The sequence below is a fragment of the Marmota marmota genome, unplaced genomic scaffold, assembly GCF_001458135.2.
Source record: "Marmota marmota marmota unplaced genomic scaffold, marMar, whole genome shotgun sequence".
Lineage (NCBI taxonomy): Eukaryota > Metazoa > Chordata > Mammalia > Rodentia > Sciuridae > Marmota > Marmota marmota.
Window position 1 is genome coordinate 39,470,549 of NW_026000174.1, and position 24,509 is coordinate 39,495,057.

General features: G+C 33.8%; 1 protein-coding gene and 1 pseudogene across 5 annotated transcripts in view; one reads left to right on the forward strand and one right to left on the reverse strand.

The window, feature by feature from the left end:
* Positions 1-24,509, forward strand: part of Mettl15 (methyltransferase like 15) — a 225,817-nt gene that overhangs the window by 58,909 nt on the left and 142,399 nt on the right. The gene's annotated exons all lie outside the window — the stretch shown is intronic.
* LOC107156505 lies at positions 9,819-11,152 on the reverse strand (annotated as a pseudogene). The gene has a single exon (XR_001505371.2). The product of XR_001505371.2 is annotated as a dnaJ homolog subfamily B member 6-like (transcript).

Here is a 24,509-nt window from a genome sequence, read left to right on the forward strand (position 1 = left end):
ATAGATCAAATTGATGAGTTAGCTAATGAGTTAAATACTTGGGCAATAATCATGTGTAAATCTAATGTTTCATTTGATAATCACTTACCGTCTAATCCTTTGTTGTCTTTTTGGTCTAAACATCCTGTAGTTTTTCCAAAGATGACAAAAAAAACCCCTATCATGAATGCTCCAAATATATTCACTGATGGGTCAAATAATGGTACAGCAGCAGTAGTTACCCCTGATCAAACTTTTACATTTTTAGTACCCAAACAATCAGCTCAAAAGGTAGAGCTTAATGCAGTATTACAAGCTTTTATGATGTTTAAAGATTCTGTATTTAATTTATTTTCTGATAGTCAGTATGTAGTTAATGCTATAGTATCCCTTGAAGATGCTGGTAGGATTTCCCCTTCTTCTACTGTTTTCTCTTTGTTTTCCACTATACAAAGTCTAATCTGGGACAGAAAAGATCCATTCTTTATAGGACATATCAGGGCACATACAGGATTGCCTGGAGCCCTTAGTTTGGGCAATGATTTAGCAGATAAATCTACACATGACATACATATTTTCTCCACAATAGAAGAAGCTATAAATTTTCATAAAAGGTTCCATGTCAATGCTAATACTTTACAAAAGCGTTTTAAAATAACTAAAGAACAAGCCCGACATATAATAAAACAATGTCAAAATTGTGTGACATTTTTACCACAAGTTAATCTTGGAGTCAATCCTAGAGGACTGATACCTAACCATATTTGGCAGATGGACGTCACACACTTGCCAGAATTTGGAAAATTAAAATATTTACATGTTACAGTTGATACTTCTTCCGGATTTCTGATGGGCTCCCTTCATGCCGGAGAAAAAACTAAAGATGTTATAGCTCATTGCTTACAAAATTTTGCCACTGTGGGCGTTCCAAAACAGTTAAAAACCGATAATGGTCCTGGTTATACGTCCACCTCTTTTAAACAATTTTGCTCATCATTTGGCATTACTCACATAACAGGAATTCCATACAATCCACAAGGACAAGGCATAGTTGAAAGAGCTCATCAAACTATTAAAATGTACTTATTAAAACAAAAGGAGGGAATTGGAAAGGGGTATATATCCCCCAAAGATAAACTTAAAATAACCCTTTTTACTCTAAACTTTTTAAATTTGGATTCATCAGGGCTTAGTGCTGCGGAAAGACATTTGTATCCAAAAAATGTACATAAGCCTAAGGTACTTTGGAAAGATATTCTAACAGGACAATGGAAAGGTCCTGACCCAGTGATAGTCTGGAGTCGGGGCTCTGTTTGTGTTTTTCCACAGGAAGAACAGCAGCCGATTTGGATTCCAGAGAGATTAACTAAAACAATTTCTACAGACCAAAAGGAAAATGATTCGACTCAAATCCATAACAGCTGATATCCAGATCTCCAGCTTGGCTATTCTTACATCTGCGACAGTGATTAACCAGGATGCTTTTTTCAATATCTATTTTATTATTGCTTTTTCCCACATCATAAAGTTCTATTTTATTTTTGAGCTCATACAGACCTAGGTTAATGTTTTTTCTGATCAGTTTTATTTTTTGACTGTGGAGTTTTTGAACATTGCAATGGAGATTTCACCTAGGTAAAGCTACAAGGCCTTTACTATTGTCTTATGTGTTATATGTTACGTGTGCACACTTCTGTTTTGTGTTGTATGTCTGTATGTGCGTATGTCCATATATCACATATGAGGAGCGCTCATGCACATGGATCCAAAAAATTTTTTTTTTTTATTCACGTGATTTTAATAGTTTAATTTAATTTGGGTAAACAGCTGTTGAGGATTGTTTTAATATATGAACAAATAGAAGGTTAACAGATCTGTTTGTTTACTTTCACCTTTCCTTTTCATTATATTTAATAATTCTGTTCAGGATAATGTAAATTGTTCTAAATATTGTTTTCTTAGTACCTGTTGAAATGTTACATATTTTTTTTTTAGCATCATTGTCAAAATTCCTATTTTCATCCCAGTGCCGGTGAAGACAAAGATAAAACCAAACTACAACTTCTTCGAGAGTTATCACAACAAACCGTGTAAACTGATACATCAATGATTTATAACTCAACAAGTAATGCTCAATCAATGAGTCGATTTATTTTGGAAGGATATGGACATATTGATAGATTCCTCTGCTTTGAACTGCTTACAAAACTTGCCTGGACTATGTATCACTTGTATGCTTTATTTTGGGAGGATATGGACATATTGATAGATTCCTCTGCTTTGAACTGCTTACAGAACTTGCCTGGACTATGTATCACTTGTATGCTTTGTGATCTATTTGTTGATGCAGCGAATTATGGTAGTGCTAGCGTATCTTTGCTGATGTGTCACCAGTGATGTAATTTTTCCTAGGAGCCGTTAATTGACTTGGTGTCATGACATTTCTGTATCCTCCTCCCTTCTACTAGTGATGGTCTAATTTTGGGGGCCAACAGAGGTGAGGTAAAGAACCTCACCCCCCCACCGGCACCAAGGCCAAATTTGGGGGCCAACAGAGGTGAGGCAAAGAACCTCACCCCCCCACTGGTACATAGGCCTATCCACAAGTATGGCTATATGCTGGACCGGTAGTCAGTGACGGGTATGATCCAATTGCAGTGGTATCAACCTAAGACAGGAGGCTGACGCCTAAAAGTCAGTTTTCCGATGACGGGTAAGAACCATATGTTGAATTGGACAAACCTAACAGGCACGGTCCCTAGCCAGATTGCTTGTTACTTAAACAGAGGGGGGAGATGCTAAGAGCCAAGTATATGATGCATGGCATTTTTGGTCGAAAGGTGACGCCAGCTAGCCATTGAGATGATATGATTATGTTAAGATTTGCATTCATATGGATATTGGACTCCTGCTGTTCACGTAGGCCGGCTACGGGACTCCTGGAGAGTTCCCATTAGTTGGGGAAGTACAGTAGGAGGGAGTTCCGGGGGAGGAGCTCTCTCTGCGGTCCGGGAGGAGGCCGCGTGGGTGGAAAAAATCTTCCTGGGCGGTACCGGACATTGGCGGCAGTTTCAAAAAATAAACTTTGTTCCTGCTTGAGTGGCTCGTGATTTTGTGCCCAGCCAGACTGCGGCAAGATCTTTTTCCTTTTTTATACTATACTGGTCACTTGGATTATCTTGTGGGTGATTATTTTACCAAATGGAGTTTCCTTGATAGAATGAACATATTTTTACTTAAGAAAGGACAGTTTAGCTTCAAAAACCATCATGGCAACTCTTTCTCAGGCTGCAAATTTGATGAGAAAGCTTGCATATTGTTAATTTTTGCCTTTCATTGCTTTAGAGATTGTTAATTTTTTTTCTTTATCTGAAACTTCATTAAGTAAAATGTTCTGCCTTGTTACTGTTCCTAAGAACTTCCATTTATTTTATCTTCTTTGGTATTCTGCTAACTGCTTTACATTCTATTTTACATTGTATTCTCATGGTAGCCCAGTAGCCCATTTTTAAGATGAGAACTGTGGCACAGAGAGAGGTTGAGTTGATTTACTGATTTTCTCAGACATTGTCTTAGGTACACTATAAGCAAGTTAAGAAAAATTCTGAAATTCTGGTTGTCTTTTAATATGAAGCCCATGTATATTTCTCAAAAAATGAATAAACAGAAGATTCCAATATGAGGCTATGAATAAATTATTCCACTGAAGAAAGAAGAGCAAATTATAAGGGCTTAGAAAAAAAATCTCTTTTGTTGATTCCTTTTTTATCCTTGGGCATTTCACTTTGGTATTTTATTTTAATTTGATGAATCTTAAATTATTAACCTGGACTATATAAGGAAGTTTGAAATTCATTAACTGATTAAAAGTTTTAACTGTTTGTGTCGATATTTATTTTTTTTTACATATTTACTAAAAACAAATTAGTATTTATCACCCAACTGAGGAAGCATTTGCAGATTTTTCTATTATAAAGTTACTTATATTTTCCCCTTTCAATATTGTTTTTTGTTTGTTTTTGGTTTGTATGTTTGTTTGGTTTTTGGTGCTGGATATTGAACTCCAAGGCACTCTACCACTCAGCTATATCACCAACCTTTTTTATTTTTCATTTTGAAAAGGGATCATTCTAAGTTCTTGAGACTGGCCTTAAACTTGCAATCTTCCTGCCGCAGTATCCTTAGTCTCTGGACTATACCACCATGCCTGCCTGGTAGTGTACTCTTTTGAAGGAAATAACTATGCCTAGTGGAAACATTAGGAATGGGGAGCTGTGTTCCCTTCCTTGTGGGTGGAGTATTCTACATAAGTCTTTTGAACTCTGCACAGGCAATTTGTCTCTTCTCATTCATTTATGTCACTATGAACTTGATATTTGTTTTATACATGAGGAGGATTGTTTTTATCTTATTCTGGATTTTGAATACTACTTAGCAAGAATTTTCCCATTTCATTTTCTAAAAACTAAATATATCAAATACTGGATGTTTTAAATTTTACCTTTAAATATTAACTCTATTTGGAATTTATTGTAATAAATACTAGTATTTTAAATTTATTGTATAATGTGCATTATAAAGCATGATTTCAAATATTCATCCCAGACTCTCATAATTCTTTAGGATCTTCATTTTGAACTCTGAAGCCATGCATCTGTGTTGGAAATTTTCTTTCCCTTTCTTGCAGGAACCTGTTAGAAATATTTTAAACAATTCTTTAACTTTCCTAAACTTGTACCTTCTTTTGTCTCAGTGAATAGTATGTTTACTCAATTGCCTGAGCCAAGAGCCTAGATTGTCACCTTCAAATTCCCTATCTTTTTCACCTAATAAATCAACTGTGACTCTGGAATGTGTCTGATTCAGAATTCTGATCCAAGCTGTATCCTTGGACATGTAATTCCACACCTCTCTGCATCAGTTTCTTCATCTATAAAATTAGTATAGGAGTATATAGTAAGGATTATACTGGTTAATATTAGGAGATGTTTTAAGCAGGGCTCCTTACCTAATAAGTTCTAAATAAATATTTGTGATTATTGTTATCATTCAGTGTTTTCCACACTGGTAATTTTTATTGACTATCTATTATTGTACAATATAGCATGAAATTGTAGAAGGTAGGATAGTGTATAGCTTCTGTAGCCAGGTGTACTTGACAGGTCTGAGACATCCAGTAATTACCTGGAAGACCTTGAGGAGTTGATCTTAGCTCTGAGATTCAATTACCTTAAATTTTAAAGTGTGATAATGGTACTGTATAGGGATCTTGTAAAAATAAAACATTCATATGAAAGACCAACTAGAAAACTGATGGGCACAGAACATACACTTAATGCATGTTACTGATACTCTTATCAAAGGGGAATAAATGGGTAATTGCAATTAAAAATCTGAATTTTTGAATAATATTTTCAAAGTTCAGAAGGTGTGAATATGATAACTTCTTTGCTTTTTTTTTTAAGTTTAGTATTTCTTGGGGCTGGGGTTGTAGCTCTGGTAGAACGCTTGCCTAGCATGTGTGAGGGACTGGGTTTTGGTTCTCAGCACCACATATAAATAAATAAAATAAACATCTATCAACATCTTAAAAAATTAAAAAAAAACAGTAATATTTCCTAACTGAAATAATTAGGAGAAAAGTTATATATCAGTAAAAGCTTCCCTTTGTAGTTATTTTCTTTTTTTATTTGTTCTTTTTAGATATATATGACAGTAAAATATGTTTTGACATGATAATTATGGATTATTACTTATTCTAATTAGGATCCCATTCTTGTGGTTGTTAATGTGGAGTTTCAATGGTGATATATATGAACACAGGAAGATGTGTCTGATTCATTCGACTGTCTTTTCTATTTCCATCCTCCATCCCTTCCCTTCATTCCCCTTTGTTAATCCACTGAATTTCTATTTTCCCCTAACCCCTTGATGAATGTTAGCATTTGCGTATCAGAGAGAGCTTTTAACCTTTGGTTTTCGGGGATGGATTATTTCACTTAGCAGGAGAATCTCTAGATTCATCCATTTACTGGCAAATGTCATTATCATTCTTTTTATGCACAAGTAATATTCAATTATGTACATATACCACCTTTTCTGTATTCATTCATCTGTTGTAGGGCTTCTATAAGGTTGGTTCCATATCTTAGCTACTGTGAATTGAGCTACTATAAACATTATGTGGCCAGTTCACTATTGTATGTTGATTTTAAATCCTTTGGATATATACCATGGGATGGGATAACTGGGTCAAATGGTGGTTCAATTCCAAGTTTTCTAAGGAATCTCCACACTGCTTTCCAGAGCGGCTGCACCAATTTGTATTGCTGCCAACAATGTCTGAGTGTACCTTCTCCCTGACATCCTTGCCAACATTTATTGTTACTTGCATTCTTGATAATTGCCATTCTGACTGAAGTGAGATGAAATCTCAGTGTAGTTTTAATTTCCATTTCTAATTGCTACTGATATTGAACTCTTTTTATTACATTTTCCCCCTATATTTCTTCTTCTGTGAAGTGTCTGTTCAGTTCCTTTGCCCATTTATTGATTGAGTTATTTATATTTTTCATGTTAAGTTTTTTGAGTTTTTTATGTATCCTGGGGATTAATGCTCTGAGATTTAGGTGGCAAAGATTTTAACCCATTCTGTAGGCTCTCTGTTCACTTTCATGATTGTTTTCCTTTGCTGTGAAGAAGCTTTTAAGTTTGATACCATCCCATTTATTGATTCTTGGTTTTACTTCTTGCACTTTAGGAGTCTTGTTGAGGAAGTTGATTCCTAAGCAAACATGATGGAAAGTTAGGCCTACATTTTCTTCTGATAGACACAGTGTCTTTGGTCTAATGCCTAAGTCCTTGATCCATTTGAGTTGAGTTTTGTGCAGGATGAGAAACAGGGGTTCGATTTCATTCTGCTACATATGGATTTCCACTTTCCCCAGCACTGTTTGTTGAAGATGCTATCTTTTCTCCAATATATATTTATGGTGCCTTTATCTAGTGTGAGATAAGTGTGTTTATATGGGTTTGTCTCTGTGTCTTCTATTCTGTTCCATTGGTCTTTATGTCTGTTTTGATGTCAATACCATGCTGTTTTTATTTCTAGAGCTCTGTAGTATAATTTAACATTTGGTACTATGATGCTAACTGCTAAGGTTTTCTCCCTAAGAATTGCTTTGACTATTCTGAGCCTATTATGTTTGCAAATGAATTTCACGGCTGCTTTTCATTTTCTGTTGAGATCATGATTGGTATTTTGACGGGAACTGCATTGAATCTGTGTAGTGCTTTTGGTAGTATGGCCATTTTGACAATATTAGTTCTGCCTATCCAAGAACATGGGAGGTGTTTTTTATCTTCTTAGGTCTTCAATTTCTTTCTTTAGTGTTCTGTTGATTTCATTGTAGAGATTTCTCCTCTTTTGTTAGATTGATTCGCAAGTATTTTATTTTCTTTTTGAGGCTAGTATGAATGGGAAAGTTTTCCTAATTTCTTTCTCAGCTGCTTCATCGTTGGTGTAGAGGAATGCAGTTGGTTTGTGGGTGTTAATTTTATATCCTGCTACATTGTTGAATTGATTTATGAGTTCTAGAAGTTTACTATTGGAGTTTTTTGGTTCTTCTAAATATAGAATCAACAAATAGGGATAGTTTGACCTCTTTTTTTTCCTATTCGTATCCCTTTAATTTCTTTCCTTTGCCTAATTGCTCTGGCTAGAATTTCAAGGACTGTGTTGAATGGAAGTGGTGAATGAGGGCATCCCTGTCTTGTTCTTGTTTTTTGGGGAAATACTTTCAGTTTTTCTCAACTTAGAATTATGTTTGCCTTGTGTTTAACATGTATAGCTTTTACAATGTTGAGGCATGTTTCACTTATCTCTAGTTTTCCTAGTGTTTTGAACATGAATGGATACTGTATTTTGTCCACTGCTTTTCTGCATCTATTGAGATAGTCATATGATTTTTGCCTTTAAATCTATTGATGTGGTGAATACATTCATTGATTTCAGTAATGTCAAACCAACCTTGTATCCTTGGGATGAAACTCATTTGATCATGCATGGTGCACTTTCTTTTTTTGGGGGGGGGCATACCAAGGATACTCGACTACTGAGCCACATTCCCAGTCCTGTTTTGTACTTTATTTATTGACAGGGTCTCACTGAGTTGCTTAGTGCCTTGCCATTGCTGAGGCTGGCTTTGAATTTGTGATTCTTCTTTCTGTCTCAGCCTCCTGAGCTGCTGGGATTACAGGTGTGCACTATATTTTTAATATGTCTTTGTATGTGATTTTCCAGCATTTTATTAAGAATTTTTGCATCTGTGTGTATTAGGGATATTGTTCTGAAGTTTTCTTTCTTTGATGTGTCTTTGTCTGGTTTTGGCAGTGGGGTGATATTGGCTTCATAGCATGAGTTTATAATGGTTCCCTTCTTTTCTATTTTATGGAATAATTCTAGGAGGATTTTTTTTTTTTTTTAATGTCTAGTAGAACTCTGCTAAGATTTGATGTGATCCTAGGCTTTTTTGTTGATAGGCTTTTGATAGCATCTTTAATTTCATTGCTTTAAATCAGTTCATTTAAATTTTCTGTGTTCTCCTGATTCAGTTTGGGTAGGTCATGTTTCTTCAGAAATTGTTGCCACAGTCTGGCTGGGCACAAAATCACGAGCCACTCAAGCAGGAACAAACTTTATTTCCAAAACTCCCGCGAACGCCATGGAGGCGGCCTTCTCTCGGACACACCACACCAACTGGAAATCCGTCCTCTGGAAATCCCTCCTACCGCACTTCCCCAACCAATGGGAGTCCTTGAGAGCTCCAAAGTAGCAGGCTGAGGCTGACAGCAGGGGTCTAATATCCAATTGAATACATATCTTAACATAACCATTATCATCTCAATGGCTTGCTGGCTGCACCTTTCAACCAAAAATGCCATGGGGCATTCCTACTCTGCTATGGCTCTCAGCAAATTGTCAATGTCTTAAGATCTTCTATTTTTATAGTATAAATTTTCAAAATAGTTTCTGATTATCATGTGTATTTTGGTAGTGTCTGTGATTTTCATCACAAATTTTAGTAATTTGAGTTTTTCCCTCTTTCTCTTGGTTAGCTTGGCTAAGCATTTTTCAATTTTATGTATTTTTTTCAAAGAACCAACTTTTTGTTTTGTTGATTTTTTTTGAATTGTTATTTTTCTGTTTCGATTTCATATGTGAATTTAATTATTTCCTGTCTTCTACTGCTTTTGGTGTTTCATTTGTTTTTCTACTCTTAGGGCTTTGAGATGAAATATTAGGTTATTTATTTGGTGATTTTTGTATTTTTTTTAATGCATGAGCTTAATGCTATGAACTTTCTCTCTTGGAACCATCTTCCTAGTGTCCCAGAGATTTTATTGTGTTGCTGTTCTCAATTACCGCTAAGTATTTTTTTTTTTTAATTTCACCCCTTATTTCTTCACTATCTGTTGGTCATTCAATAGTGTATTATGTAGTCTACAAGCATTAGAGTTATCTTCTATTATTTATTTTATTATTTCTAATTTCCTTGCATTATGATCTAACAGAATGCACAGTATTATCTCTGTTTTTTTTTTTTTTTATATATATGCTAAGAGTTGCTTTTTGGCCTAAGATAGCATCTATTTTAGAGGATATATATGCTGCTGAGAAGAAATTGTATTCAGTCACTGATGGATGAAATATTCTATGTATGTCTGTTAAGTATAAATTATTAATTGATTTTCTAGTTTCATAGCTTCTTTTTTTTTTCCAGGAAAAAATGCACCAAACACATTCACATTTATTTTCTTCTTTTTTTTTTTTTTCTTTTAGCAAATGACAAAGACCCAGTTTACCAGATTTTTAAACCTAAGCTTAACATTACATATTTAAACAATTGTCAAAACTTTACTAAGTTGCCAGCATTCATGCACAACTAGAAAACATCCTTAAATTTATATTAAACCAGAAATGTATTACCATTAATATCTTTCATTACTAAATACTGAAAAAAACCAAAACCAAATTACTTCTACAGGAGCCTCATCCTGGCAATGTTAGCTCACAGCAGGCTGACACTACTTGGCTCACTTGTCAAACACAATGGGAAGCAGATCCATGTTGGTGTTAGAATATAATCTTGTCCTAGCACTACTCAAAGTCAAGGCTCACCTTGGATTACGTTTAATAAAAAAGCAAAGTGCATACAGAGATTACAACAATTTTAAAGACAAAAAAAAAAAAATGGTCCTATTGTGTGGTCCCAACAATAAACTCAAAAGTCTATGACAAATAGGGGCTCCGATGATAAATACTTTAGATTAGGTACAATTATACTGAAAGTCGAGTTGTCTGAAATCTTCAAAAAAAATGTTCCTGTTAATCCTCAAATAGTGCTTGTTATAGTTTAACATTTCTGTTAAATGCGTGCGTTGAATTACTTGTTATCCAAGCGTAGCAGCTGCTCCTTACCATTTATTGTTAAGGACTTTAACTGGCGGTCTTCTTCAACTTCTACTCTTTCTTGACCATTCTCGAGGATTCTTTTTGTAGTGATTTTTCTCCCATTTACTATTTTGGTAGAAGTTGATATTGATTTGAAGTTACCCATCCCGCTGCCACCAAATGATGTAGAAGAGAATGAAGTAAGGCCACCGTGACCTAGTGACCCAAATGAAGTAAATCCTGTATCAAATGCAGAAAATCCACCTCCAAATGTTGGAAATCCACTGAAAGCGGAGAAAAATGAGCCTGCACCTCGGTTTCTGCTTCCTCAGGGACCTCTTCGGTTCCCAAAAAAGTCTTCAAATGGATCTTCAAAGAAGTCGAAGGAAAATGGGTCCCTTCCACCAAAAAAGTCCCTGAAGACATCATCTGTGTTCTGGAATGTGAAGCCAAAGTCAAATGGACTGTCAAAATGACTTCCACCTCCACCTCCACCATTTAAGCCTTCTTTGCCATACTTGTCATAGATGTCCCGTTTTTAGCATCTGATAACACCTCGTATGCCTCAGCTATTTGTTTGAATTTTCTCTCTGCTTCTTCTTTATTCTCAGGATTTTTATCTGGATGCCACTTTAGTTCAAGTTTCCGGTATGCCTTTTTTATATCCTCGGGTGAGGCATGTATCTGCACGCCTAGAATTTAATAGTAATCCACCGTATTTTAACAGATTGTTGGAACAGGACGCAGCGGATGGGATGGGGGCCGGTGGATGGGTGCTCACAGTGCCGCATGGCTGCGCTGGTGGCGACTGCAGCGGCTCCTAGCGCTTTCCTTTCTCTTCATAGCTTCTTTATTTAGTTTTTGTTTAGAAGATTCATCCAGCAATGAGAGAGGTGTGTTAAAGTCACCCAGTATTATTGTGTTGTGGTCTATTTTATTTTTGATATTTAGGAGAGTTTGTTTGATGTTCATAGATGCTCCATTTTGGGGGGCATAAATATTTACAATTCTTATATCTTGTTGATGTACAGTTTTCTTAAGCAATATGAAATGACCTTCTTTGTACCTTCTGAATAACTTTGGCTTGAAGTCCACTTGATCTGCTATGAGGATAGAAACTCCTGCTTATTTATGAGATGGTATATTTTTCCTTCTTTTAACTTCAGTGTCTGGATGTCTTTTTCTATGAGATGAGTCTCTTGGAGATAGCATATTGTTGGGTGTTGTTTTTTAATCCAATCTGCCAGTTGTGTCTTTTGATTGATGAATTTTGGCCATTTACATTCAGTGTTATTGAAAAATTATTTTTATTCCTTGTCAGTTTATTTCTGGTTTTTCCTAGTGTAGTTCCTTCCTTTGCTGGTTTTTACATTTTAGGTGGGGTCCAAGGGAATGTGATATCTGTTCCCTGTTCAGGTGGGGCTGCTGGAGCTGAGAGGAAATCCTATAGGCAGAGCTGCTGTTGGTGGTGTTAGGCTTAGGTAGGCTCCTGGTTCTTTGTTGAATGTTGATTGGTCTGAAGATTTTAAATCAGTGCACCTCTAAGGCTCAGCAGTTGCTGGTCCATGAGACTACATCCCAGGGATCTTTCCTGGGTTCCACTCATGTGGGGGAAGAGCCAATCCTTATTCCCCTCTGTCACTTGCAACCCTGCATTTCCCTTTTCTCTTGGGTTCATTCTCCAAACTCTGCCTTTGCCCTTTCTAATTCCCATCTGGGTGCTTCTCTCCCAGTTGGTCCTGCAAGCCACCAGAGTCATGGGGGAAGGGGGAGCCCTGTGGTTTTCCTCATCCTGTTTTTCCCATGTGTAAATCCCTCTCCACATTTGATTTTTTTCTGGTGACATAGGCGCTCTCTATGTCATGTGGTGTGGGATTTCCAGGCCTGTATTTTCAGCTCAACTTGAGTTTCCCTGGAATTGCTCCCCTTACCCATCCAGCTACTGGCCCCAGGCTATAGCTGCAAAATGGCTCCTTCCTCTGTTCTTTGTGGGTAGCTGGGAGAGATACAGCTTCTTTCCTGCATTAGGATATCTTGCAGCATGCCTTTCAGGTTACTCTATCAGTGTCTTTGATCTCTGATTTCTTCATACTCAGACATGCCATAGACCTTCTAAAAATGCATGTTCCCTTAATTCTCTTATTCCTCATATACATATTCACTGCTCTTATACCATCATCTTTTTAAGATTACAACTTATCATTAACATTTTCTCATTGGTGACATTAATAAACACAGTATACATATGGCATAGTACTATGATGTAAAATTACACCATATTTTTTATTCAGTTTCACTGCTGTTTGATATTTACTTTAGTTCCAGCATTGGCTATTTTTCACATTGTTAAAATGAAAATTATTAACTCATGTAATTATTTCACTTGGATTAATCACATGAGAATGCACCAAAGGTTATATACATTTAATAGCGTTTGATACCAAATTGCCCCTAAAAAAACAACTACCCATCAACATTCATATTCTACTGACAGTATTATCTGTGCCCCTTCCCTGGTCTAGATGTTACTACTCTTTTTTTTTTTTTTTTTTTAAACTGGCATTCCTTTATTATACATGAAGTTGAACATTTAATCATCACTCTGTTTGTCTTTTTAATGTGCCCATTTAAAAAACTTAAGATATTAACAATTTTATTGTTTTGGATAAAAATAAATATTTCTAATCATACATCCTGATACTTTACCTAAAGTTTAAATATATTATGTGAAAGTCTTCCTTATAGGTTTGTGGTATTTGTGTGTTTCAGAAATTTTCATTTTTATGAACTACAGTCTGTATTTCACTTATTTGCTGATATTTTTGCCATTGTTTTTATATGAAGGTAGATTTTCTTTATTCCAGGACTGTATTGATATTTGCTATATTTTCTTCTTGAATTTTAAATGTTTCATTTTTATGGTAATTCTGTAATTATCTGTTTTACCCAATGTTTGATATTTTCAAGAAATATTTTATTGGACATTTAAATAATTCTCAAATATTCAAATTAGAATTCCAAATACTTGACAACTGATACTAACAACATCTATGAAATTAGTATTACTATCATGTTTTTGAATAGTTGCTGAAAATAAGGAAGAAAAAAAAATCTATTCTGGTTTTCAGTAGTAGAACTTTGAAAGATTCTGGAAATAATTCTGAATTAATTTCTTGGCTAAAGTAGTCCTAAAAACTAAAATAAGATGATTTGCCAGGTTCTTTCTCTTTCATCAGCCACTGACAAGATTTTAAGAGTTTCAGAATCTGTTCCACCATAAAAACAAGGCCAAATGATTTTGTTGAAAAAATTAAGTATAGAAAAGAGACCTATCATTTCCATTATAACAGGAAACCTCACTCAATTCAAAGTTCATAATAATGCCAGTCTTAGTGGTTCTTGGTACTGGCAGAAGCTGGGAAACCCAACATAACCGCTGTCAATATATCTCCCAGTTACCTACAACCCACTTAGACAACCTATTCTGTCAGTTCCTAGGAAAACATTCTTGACACATACCTAGCATCCACTGAGGTTTCTTTTGTACTTCTACCTTTCAGTAATATCTACCAAAAGTAAATATCTTATAACCCAGAAGCAGAGCATAGATAAAATCTTCTTTGGTTATAACAGACATTTTGCTTTATTCTTCCATACCTTTTATTCTCAGAGACAATAAGCTGAGTATACATTGTGTCAAGATCTATACTCACATCTATCTGAAATTGCTGTACAATTCTGTGGAGGAAATCTAAGTCCACATTTCTTTAATCTGAATGAAGAGACTTCAGGGTATTTTAGGTTTTGATACCATTGGTATATATTCTTAACACATCAGTAATGCCAAGTCTGACCATACATACTAGACCTCTATTTCCTACAGTAAACAGTTTAATGTGGAAACAATCTGAAAAAGTTATAAGGTTTTCATTAAATTTTGTTAAAAGGTCCAACTCTTCATATTTTATCTACTTAAGCAGAGCCTCTTGTTCTTTCTGTAAAAACAGTCTAATTTGCTCACATTCAAAATTCGTTTATTCTCTTTTATACTCTACCTTCTTTCTCAGCAAGAGGGATTTGCTGCCTTGTTTATGAACTACGGTCTGTATTTCACTTTTCAACTAATTCCACATTATTCTTCAAGGGCTTGATGCTAGATTCTAGAAGTCTGTGGTGTCAACTTTTTTAATGGGACAAATGTAGTGCCTCTGCTGTTTGGTATACATAAAACCTGTAGGTTCTTCACAGAGAAAAGAGTCAGAAATTATGTGTTACTTATACACAGCATTTTCTTCCTGCCTCTTCCTCTTGCTCTTTTTGATCTGGAGTAGCTTAGCAAGTCCAATGATAGAGCAGGGGATTCCTCCCAAACTTTCTTTGTGGAAAGCAAAATTAGCAGACAGGCCAGGGAAAGGCATCATTTCCATATACTTCCTAGGATATACTGAGGCAGTAAAAATAGAAGTTGTACCCATAGTTAGTGGTCACTGGTTCTTTCAAGTATTACAGACAGATGGGACAACTGTACACCCTTGGAGGTCTGCCAGGGCTGTCACACATTTCATTGAACTTTGAGTAAAGATAGTGAATAAAGCCTGCCTTCCCAGAACTCAGGTCTCAATGTGAAGTAGCTATCTTTCAAGACCGTGCATATAGACTAGCTCTAGGTTTCACTGACCTGTCATGTTGGTGGCTGTCACTGAAGTCTTGTTTAGTTGTCTGCACCTTAGCTCAGAGGATAAAAAGAATTCCAAGCTTATAGCTCTATCACTGATAAGCCCATCTGCACTTAAGTTTAATGACTTTCTTCAAGAAAGAAGCCACTAACCTAATATACCAATCATTTCTTTACAGTGTAGAGATCTAAATAATGATGGGAAAAAACAGCCCCATAAACAATTACGTGGGAAAACTGCTGACATAACAATGTAAAACCTTCAAGTCCTATTTCAAAATGCTCCATATGTATTCTGTTCACCCCCTTTGATTAAACTTTACACAACCAAGTAACTAAGAATCTTTCTTGATCAAACCTAAGAGAGACTCTTTACATCATTCTTTTCTGTGGAGCAGGTATGCATAATAATATGTCAAAATACACTCTACTGTCATGTATATCTAAAAAGAACAAATGAAAAAAAAAGTTTAATTTTTTTTTTTTTTAAAGTAGGTAAGATTTAAAATTATCTCTTTGGCTTTGGTCTTCCCTGACTAAATAAATCCCAGCTTAACTTTAGCTGTAGATATTTAGGATAATTGATAATATGTCATTCCCAAAATGCTTAAATGGAATGATTAGATCCTGTATTAGCATACCATAGCTTTTAAAAAGGGTGAGGTAGTTCTGCCAGGTTTGGTTGGTAATATTAATAAAGTATAACTCATTATGAGGTCTTCATGAGACTAAAAAAGGGAAACCATATCTGACATACAAGAAGAATGAAGTAACTGTTAGCTGTGGGGTATTTTGTTCCTTTGGTTTTTTTGGAAGAGTATCTCCCCCATATTAAAAAATAAGAACAAGTTGTCATGTAGTTATAATACTAGATGTATAGTATAATTTTGTTTCGTTATTTTATCTTTATAGGGAAAAAATCTTTATATACTTACTAAGTATATATATGTTTGCTCCTGTGTAGAAGAAAAAGAGTCAGTGCCTTGTTTATGTTTGGCAAGCTGAGAGGAGGAAGCAAAACCACAATTTATTTTCATTGTTATTTATTGTTTGAATGGTTATTAATAAAAATCCTTTAAGTGGTATTTTTTAGTTAAAATTAAATAAAATTTATTTTTAATAAAATGAATAATTTTAACAATCTTTTCAAAAAAAGCAAAATAAAAAAAGAAAAAAGAAAAAGGTATATCTTCTGATCTGGAAGGTCTTTAGACATTATAGTTTTATCATTTCACTTCATTTATATGGTTACTTGTGCAGCAAAGAGTTATTAATTCTTACTTTAAAGTGCTTTGCTGGTACTGTAAATCAGCTGAGTACTGAGTACTGTATTCTCTCTCTCTCTCTCTCTCTCTCTCTCTCTCTCTCTCTCTCTCTCTGATTGGAATTGAACCCAAGGTCTCAAGTATGCTAAGCCATGTACTGTACCACTGATACTTTAATACTCTGACAAAGTCCCAAATGTGTATGTGGTATTAAGTTTATTGAGATTTTTCCTCCCCTGGATACTGGATGTTTTAGTCAACTTTTTTGCTGCTATGATGAAAGGGCCTGACCAGAAAAATTGTAGAGGAGAAAAAGTTTCTTTGAGGGCTCACAGTTTCAGAGGTCTTAGTTCATAGAAGGCTGACTCCATTCCTCAGGGCTCAAAGTGAGGCAGAACATCATCGCAGAAGGGAGTGGCAGAGGGAAGCAGTTCACATGATGATCAGAAAGAAGACAGAGACTCCACTCTCTAGATACAAAATATATACCCCATAGCCACACCCCCAATGAACTACTTCCTCCAGTGACTCTCCACCTGCCGCCAGTTACCACTCAGTTGATCCCATCAGGGATTAATTCACTAATGAGTTTAAGGTGATCATTATACCTCTGAACTTTCTTGCATTGTCTTACGCATGAACTTTTGGGGGACACTTCTATTTCAAATCATAACACTGGGGATTGAATCAAAGGGTTCTTTACCACTAAGCTACATCCTCAACCATTTTTATTTTTAATTTGGTATGGATCTCATTCAGTTTCTGAGGCTAGCCTTGAATTTGTGGTCCTCCTGTCTCAGCCCTCTGAGTAGTAGGGTCTGTAGGTGTGTATCGCCACACCTGGCTTACTGTGATTTTTAACAATAAAAATTATTGAATAATTTTGATCTTTTGGATATTTTTAGGAAGGAAATATATCAAGTCAGAATCATTTACTGGAATTTTGTTACTATTAATGAAGAGTTAATTCATGTCTGCGGCTATAGCTCAATGGTACAGCAGATACTTAGCATGTACAAACAAGGCTTTGGGTTCAATCCAAAAAATAAGAAATAAGTAAAATTGACTCATGCTCAATTGTTAACTTTCTAATATATGTTGTTCTTAACAGTGAATGAGTATTGAATAGAGCTATAGAAGAAGCAAATATATGAAATATTATTCAAAAATTGACATATATTAGTTACTTATATTAGGACTCATCTGAGATTGCAATCAATTTTCTTAAGAGTCTTGCTACTTCCCATATACTCATTTGACTTAGCCATATCTTTTAGAATATCATTTTTAAACGTGCTTATTATTGCAATTTCCCAAAATGCAATGTAAATGACATAGATGCCAATTCTTTTTTTTTTTCCTACTTAGTTGTACATGACAACAGAATGCATTTCAATTGTACACAAATGGAGCACAACATTTCAATTCTCTGGTTTTACATCGTGTAGAGATGCACTATTTGTGCAATCATATATGTACCTAGGGTAATAATTTTCATCTAATTTCACCATATTTAGATGCCAATTCTTGTTATCCTTTTTAGAATGAAAAATGTCTTCGCTGATTCCTTTTTTTAAAAAAAAATTATTTTTTAATGGTAGTTGGACACAATACCTTTATTTTATTTATCCATTTTTATGTGGTGCTGAGGATCGAACCCAGGACCTTGCACGTGCAAGGTGAGCACTATACTGCTGAGCCACAACCCCAGACTCTAATTCCTTTTTTATAAAATAATGTTTATTTCCTAAAAGAAACGGATTGCTCATTTACATGGTTGTATCAAATATGTAAACTTTTTGCTTAGCACTCTATTTATCTTAGCTTATTTAAAAAAACATTTATTTTTAAGTTGCAGGTAGACACAATACCTTTAATTTATTTTTTTAATATGGTGCTGAGGATTAAACCCAGTGTGTCATGCATGCTAGGCAAGTGCTCTACCTCTGAGACACAATCCCAGCCCATACCTTAGCTTATTTTTAATATTTCACATTTGTGAAATATAATTTACCATACTATGTTCAATGTGTGATTTAGGCATATAGTTTAAATTATTGTTTTATTTCCAAGAACACATTTGAGCTTGCAATAAACAAAAAATATGATATTTTAAACTAATTGAAATACTGTGCCATTAAATATTGTTGAATTTTTATTTTCCTCAGAAGTCCACAAGAAATGTTAAATAATTTAGTGTTTATTCATAATTCAAAGTTTCATTTCTTAACATACTATTTTGAAATTTGGGGAATATAAAATTGCTGCCAAGTTATTAATAACTTCAGCTACAGAATGAGGGCTTTGTCTGCTTATTTTAATGGTGTTCTATCCTATATGTTATCATTTTTTATTTCCCAAAGAAAGAAACATAGTCTACAGAATGACATAATAAATAAATATAGGATCATATCTAAAGTCAATATCAAATATTATTTTTGAAGAAAGATACTTAAATGTCTCCAAGGATTGTTCCCAAAGCTCTAATTTGAATTTATTACTTTTGTTCATAAACTCCTTATATTGATTCCATGAGTTCTTATTTTGACAAATACAAGCAAATTGGACCAATTTGTCAGTCTAAATTAACTATGAAGTTAGTGATAGTGAATGACTTATGGGTTTAAAAACCTCTTGATTTCATCAGTATTCAGTCAGTTGAAGTGTACAACTGGTGAACAGTTATAGGGTAAATTTCTATGAGTGAATCATTTCCATTTGATGATTTCCTGGGGTGAGTAGCTTGCTAGTTTAGTAACCTCACATTTTATAAACCATCATTAGAATGGCATTCAAAAGTATTTTATGATTTGTACAACTAATATTGTAACAAATTTCAATAAAATGAGAACCCAAATTGGTTACATTAAGCTCTGTTGTCATTGTAAAAGCATTACCACAATGTTCTTTGCAACAGATTTCATATATATTTGCAAAATTGATTTATAATTTCTCTTTTCAGGGTGCCTGCTAAAGTATTATACAGTAGTCTGTGTTCTGAGTTAATGCTATTGATTTCTCTTGATGTTGATTATACTTTATTGACTGCATTAATTTTTTTCTTGATCAATAGTTATTCAAGAGTTTATTTAGTGCTCTTTATTACTGATGATTTTAAGATAACTCTTCATATAAAGAAACCTTTTCTAATATTCATTAGTCGTTCTCCTCTTGTTTATGACTGCAATCATTAGAACATAGATAAAATCTTTCTCAAATGAATCTGTATTTTTTGTGGTTATTAATGACAAAGGAAATTTACGTTTTCATAAGCAATCAATAAGTTCAACTATTACTTTCTGAAATTGTAGCATAATCATTAAAAACATCATTCATCTATTTTTTGATTACCTACTATTTGAATTTAAATTTTCCAATTGGGCATAATGTTACTTAACATAGAGTTACCTTAATTCTACTTACCTCTATTAAGAATGAAAGAAGATCTCTCTTCATTGATAATCATCTGTTTTTATCCTATTTATTTTAGAATTGTAAAATATTTGAACTTGAAGAGATCATCCTTTTGAATCCCCTTGCCTTATCATTGAGAAAAGAAGGTTTAAAAAGATGAGGTGACATGCCATACACACACATGCACTCACACATGCATGTGTGTGTGTGCACATCCACACATATATTTTTTTCTTTAGCAATGATAATTAAATCTCAGGCTTTGTGCAGCCCAAGTGTGCTCTCTACCATTGAGCTATACCCCAAGCCCTACCAGTATTATTAAATAAAAAGCTTGCATGATACATTCACCTGAAATGTTTAATAGATATCTATTGAAGTAGATGTTAATGAAAACCTAAATAAAATGATCATAATAGTTTAATTTTACATTAAATAGAAATATAGTGCAAATTAGCACAAAACATATTTAAAAAATCAAGTGTACTTTTCTTTTGGTAAAGATGGAATAAGCCAGTTTTTGCTATTTGCTTTAGTTACAAACTGTTAACTCTAATAATAGGAATAGTATGGCACTAAGGAGAGTTAGCCTCAGTTACATTTAAATTATATAAAGAAGTTATAACAAGGAGCTTACTGATAATATTGTTCAAATAGCAGAGAGATACTTGATAGGTTCTCTTAGAAGGCAAGTGATGTTTCTTTTATAAGACTATCATAATAAGCCTTATCTTTTAAAGTTATTCCTGTAGTTATAAATTATTTTTTAGAACTGAAGTGAATGAATTGTTTTTTTTCACTGCCTTTAGAATTTTGATATTAATGATAATACTTTTAAAGGTAAAATTTTAATTTTAATAAGCATTTGCTGTATATGAGTTGTGAATGTTTCCTTACCTTGTCTATATTAATGTCAGGACAATTCAAATTGCTTTTTTTTATCTTTTCTTTTTTAGTTTTTTGTATTTTGTGGGATAACTTTTTTTTTTCTTTTCTTTTTGGTGATGATGATAGATATTGAAACGGGGAACTTGCATGTACCAGATGAGGGATCTATCACTGAACTATACCTCTAGCCTAAGGGATATTCTTGAAATTCCAATAATTAACTAAGATTGGAAAATATAAAAATCCTGGAATAGGGATTGAAGTGAATGATCTGAATTTTATTTAAGCTTCATTATAAACTAAAGGAATTTATCTTTCTAGGGTTGTACCTTTGTAAATTTTTTTTTTTATAATACTTGTGACAGTTGGTAATGGTCTCTCTTCAACTTAAAAAAAATGGTCTTTTTAATAAAAGTAATACATGGATGTAAATCTATTATATTTCTGGTTTTTGGGTAATCCTGTAATGTTTAATTATGAACTCCAAGTATAAAAAGCAAATGGTATGATATATTATGGAAGAGTTCTTTTGTCATAGAAATATTTTCAGAAATAACCACAATTACATGTCCGAGACTATGTAAATTCCTGAACAGCCATCTTAGTTTATTTTTAAGCCTATTGTCAATTAATACTCAGAAAAGAGTTTAACATTGTGTCCTGTATAAAATATCTTAATTAACAGAAAAGTAGTGGTTGTTTCCACTCATTTTTCTCTTTCTAGAAAAAGTAAGAATTTTATTCAACTAAGGTTTATGTTTTAATATTTATTATTTTCCATTAGCCCACTTTAGACCTCTCTGTTTGATATATTCCATGTTTATATGCTTAAAGCTTTCTTCATATGATTAAGCAGATCATATCAAATTATTTGGATTATATTGTTTTACTTCAAACATTGGCAACTAAAGTTATCTGTGCTTATTTCTGTGTCTTTTTAAGATTACGTATTTATATAAAAATCATATTTATCTTGTAGTATCTTCTATTAGGACTACATTGTATAATGCATGGTCACCTGCATTATGAAGGCATAAATGTTGTCTGATAATGAATGATAGAATACTGTACAGCTTGGCATAAATAAGAGATTTTTAGGTTTTAAGTGATTATCCACCTATTTTGGAATCTTTTTCTTTTCTTTTCTTCTTTCTCTCTTTTTTTTTTTGACAACAACATTCCAAAATTAGAAGTTGTTGATTTGCTAATATTGAACCAGTCTTGTATTCCTGGGGTTACACGATCTACTTGCTAACAATGCATTATTCTTTTCACATATTAATGAATTTGATTTGCTTATATTTTTGAAAATTTTTACATTTATGCTCATGAGCAGTCTTAATTTGTAATTTTCTAATAATGTCATTGGTTTGTATATCAAGGTAATGTAGAGCTCATAGATGAACTGGGAACTAGTCACTCTTCTATTTCCTGGAAGAGATTTTGGAGAATTGGCTCCTTCTTTAAATGTTAGGTAGAATTCACTAGTGAAGTCTTTTGGGCCTGGGCTTTTCTTTGTTAGATGGTTTTAAAATGCAAATCAAGTTTCTTTAATAGACACACAGCTTTTAAGGTTATCTCAGTGCTTCCCAACAGGGAGTAATTTTGCACCCCCTCTCATGGCATGTTTGGTAATGTCTGAAGATATTTTTGGTTATCACAACTGGGTGGAGGGCTTGTCAGGGGTACTGCTAAATAACCCTATAATTAAGAGACTAGTCTCCTAAAACAAATGAGGCCCAAAATATCAGTGGTGCCAAGACTGAGAAATCCTGGGTGTTTCTTTGAGTGAAGTTTAAAAAATTGTGTTTTTCAAAGACTTTATCCATTTCAGCTGTTTTTGATTTAATTGACAAGTCTATAACCCTATGATTTCCTTCTTATTTTTTTGGTAACTATAAGACTTTTAATATATAGTTTTTATTTTCTTTTTATGCCTGCTTTTATTTAATATCCCAGGCTTTTAGTATTACTTTTAAGAAGTCTAAGCTTTTAGCCTGGAAATATGAAGGCCTAGGACATTATGGTACATTATTGTAACTTAATGAAAGTGTGCATACACTATACTAAATATATGAAAACATTTTTCCTTAATAACAAATTTACCTTCACTTAGTTTAACTTTTTTCCTTTATTAACTTTTAAATTTTTTTAACTTTTTGATCTTTTGTAATAGCACTTAGCTTAAAACATTAAATGCATTGTGTAGTTACACATTTTCCTTATCTTTATTCTGTATTTTTTTTTTTTCTATTTTTAGTGTCTTCTTCTTTTTTTAATTAAAAACCCTTTTTGTTGTTAACAACCACTAGGACACAAACATGCACATTACCTTAGGCCTACCCAGAGTCAGGATCGTTGATATCGTTGATATCACTGTCTTCTATCTCCATATCTTGTCCCACTTGAAGGTCTTCAGTGGCAGTAACACACAGGGATCTGTAATTTCTTGTGATATAGAAATAACTCTTGAAGGATCTTCTGAGGCTTATGTTGAAAAAGTAACACTGTTTTCAGAAATTTGTCCATGTGGTTTGCTCCTTTTTACACTATAGATTTGTTTGGAAGCAGATATTCATCATGATTATTTCTCACTATTAATGAAAATCTTTTGGTGTTTGGGGTTTATGTTTTCAAGCTTTTAAGGGGCTTGTCGACATCTGCAAAAGCTTCAACTAGGCTCTTCGCTATGTATTTTCTTGGGGTTCTGGTTTCTTTTTTTTCTGAAGCTTTCTTTTCTTTTGACTTTTTCTTCAGTTGTTCATTCATTCAGTGATAGGAATTTTTCAGCTTTGTTATAACCTTAGGGGATCTCTGTGGTAGATTTGGTCAGGCATTAACTGAAATGTTATTATATGGTGCAGGACTGCACTAACTATGGATATTTAACTTATTCTGTCTTAGTAGAATATAACATTGTACTTCTCACTGAATTAGAAGCTTCTCCTCCAAAGATCTCTAGATTCTTTAAAAATATAGCTATACAGATGTTTATGCAACATTTCCATCCTATAATTGATTTTATATTGTTAAAATTATGATTTCATTGGGCTAGAGTTTTGGCTCAGCGGTAAAGCGCTCACCTTACACATGTGAGACCCTGGGTTTGATCCTCAGCACCACATAAAAATAAATGAATAAAACAAATATATTGTGTCCAACTACAACTAAAAAGTAAATATTAAAAAAAATCATAATTTCAACAGATTGACATCCTCTAGAATTTGACTCTGTGTACTAATTAACTATCTACAGTATGACTCTGAAAAAAGAAATTCAGTGAAAAAAAATCACTGTATATTCATATTCCCATGCTCATGTGTTTGTGTTTTATCATGTCATTCTATTTTATATTGCTTCTCTTGGGCACAGCAGGACCTCCAAGACTGTTTATTGACTATGAATGAAAGTCCAAATTCTTTGACACTTAAAATTTCTTTCTTTTTATTCTTTTTTTTAAGAGAGAGAGGAGAGAGAGAGAGAGAGAGAGGGATTTTTTAATATTTATTTTTCAGTTTTCGGTGGACACAACATCTTTATTTTATTTTTATATGGTGCTGAGGATCGAACCCAGCGCCCCGCGCATGCCAGGCAAGCATGTTACCACTTGAGCCACATCCCCAGCCCACTTAAAATTTCTATACTGTTTATAATGTATTATTTTTAATGTTATTTCCTACTTAAATATTTTTTCTCAATCAAGCTTATCTTTTTGTAACCTTGAACAAACGTTGCCCTCTATATATCTTTGCTGTCTTTTGCTTGTTTATTAGGTTTCTTCTTCCATTCTCTAAAATAACTATTTACTTCCTACAGAGTACACTCTTGATGACTT